Source organism: Clarias gariepinus, chromosome 15 (genome assembly GCF_024256425.1).
Source record: "Clarias gariepinus isolate MV-2021 ecotype Netherlands chromosome 15, CGAR_prim_01v2, whole genome shotgun sequence".
NCBI classification, from domain to species: domain Eukaryota; kingdom Metazoa; phylum Chordata; class Actinopteri; order Siluriformes; family Clariidae; genus Clarias; species Clarias gariepinus.
In genome coordinates this window covers 30,040,001-30,042,370 of record NC_071114.1, presented here as the reverse complement: position 1 = coordinate 30,042,370, position 2,370 = coordinate 30,040,001, and positions in this window count along the sequence as shown.

Here is a 2,370-nt window from a genome sequence, read left to right as displayed (position 1 = left end):
GATGTGAAAAGAGAACTAAAAAGAGAATTTTTCATAATGAATCCCCTTTAAGGAGTTAAATTGGTTTGCTGTGGTGCTCTTACACTCACACCACGAGGGAAACGACCCCGGGTCTTACAGATGGACGAGTCTATGCAGTAAAACACACACATACACACACACACATGGGAGATCAGAGCACTTATGAACTGACTGAAAACTGCTCATCTCTAAAACATTTACACTGTAATTGGCCATTACTGCTTCTGTGCACGTAACACACTGAGACTAAAATTATTTGAAGAAGGAGAAAAAAAAATCTCTTTAATGTAGTTTCTCTATTCAGGTCTGCTTCTCTTCGCTTTCTCTGATATTACGCTCCGTCTTCTCCTTCATTAGCCGTGTCTGTGCAGTAAAATTAGATTTACTCTGACTGTGTGTGTGTGTGTGTGTGTGTGTGTGTGTGTGTGTGCAAGACAGTACTGTTTCCTGCAGTCACATGCCTCTTTTCCTTCCTGTCAACTACATTTCCTCACGGCGCTCATTAAAGCTCGGCCTTCGGACTTCACCGTCCCGTCACTGTCACTGCGTCCTGTAATAAACCTGGAGTAATTATCCTTCAGCAGTTCACATGCCACCACAGCTCTCTCTCTCTCTCTCTCTCTTTCTCTTTCTCTGATGCTTGAACATTGAGTATTGTAATGTTTTTTTTTTAACAATATTTTTATTGATTTTAAAACAGGGATATTACAGGGTAGACATGTAATGTTTTAATACAGAATTTTAAAACCTCCTTATAAATCCCTATAGCACCCACCCCCCCCCCCAAGCTCCAAGCCAGCTTTAAAAGTATAGACGCCAGGCATAACAAAAAAGGAGAAAAACTAAAAAAGAAAAAAGAACCTGGAGCTGGAAGTTTTTTAGTTTTGCGGTAATGTTTTTCTTTGATATAATGTACACTGATCAGCCATAACGTAAGCAGTTAAACCCCATGGTCACCTGACGCTCGCCCCAGGCCCGCGGGCATCAAAGGCCGTGCCGTCTGGTTCAATCCCACTGAGAAGCCAATGCAACACAAAATGACAAAAAAAAAGAAGTAAAAACCCCTGGCCCTTGCCTCCAAACTCCCCAGATCCCAGTCTGAACTACCACCAATACACTGCCACCCCGGCTCCCCCACCACAAAGGGAACCTACACTGTACTGGGCTTAATGTTATGGCTGTGTGTGTGTGTATATATATATATATATTATATTATATATATTTTTTATTATTATTATTTATTTATATTTACAAATATTTTCATTTTCATTTTATTCTCTTTTATTAATTCATTTTTTATTTTTTTTCACTAAAATTGTCATCAATGTTCCCAATTAAGTTGGGAAAAAATTTATTATACATAAGAATAATTTGTGTATTAAAAATCATATAAAATCAAAATCATCTATAAAATATATACTATATTAAACATAATTATGTAGTTAAACACATGCATAGAAATTTTTTTCAATAATAATAATAATTATTATTATTCATTGTTTTTTCCTGTATAGTATCATTAGGTGGATCCACGCTGTTTTCTTCCCACTCTAATCCTGATGCTGGTGTGTGAAAACTAATTAAATTAACTTTTCATCCTTAATTTGATCTTTTTTTTTAAATTATTTTAATTTGGTAAATTTTTAAATCTGATGATGAGCTGTCACAGGAACTATAAAGTGTATTTGAATGTGTGTGCGCGTGCACATACGCAAGGTCACTCCTGTCCGGAAACAGGATGCGGAAGAGTGTGCAGGACGGAGATGAAGGGAGCGAGCAGGTGGAAATATTGCTTTATTGTTGCAGAAGGACGAGAGGAAGAGCTCCGGCCCTTTAATGACTTCCAGGCGGAGATGGTGAGGGGAAGGAGGCCTGCGACAAACATCTCAGTGTCATCATTTTACAAAATAGGGGTGTTAAAATACAAGCAAAAAAACTTCAAAGTGCTCTAAAAAAAGATTTTGCCCCTCCCGATTAATTATTAATTAATTAATTTATTTATTTTTGCATATTTTACACAAATTTTAATATGACAGAAATATAACTCAGAAAAAAAAAATCTGTTTTTAAATGCTTGTTTCATTTATTAAGGGAAAAAAGCTTTCCAAACCTACCTGGGCCTCTGTGAAAAAGTAATTGCCTCCCTGATAAATCATGAATGACCTGCTAAGAGCTGAGTTAAATTCCCCAGGTCTAATTACTGCCAGGCCTGTTGAATCAAGAAATCGCTTGACTAACAAAAGTGAAGCGCACTTAAAGATCTCACATCAAGGGTTGATTTAAGGAAACAGATGATAAACAAAGTACTTAACGTGTATCAGCTTGGCTTACAGAGGCATTTCTAAGGCC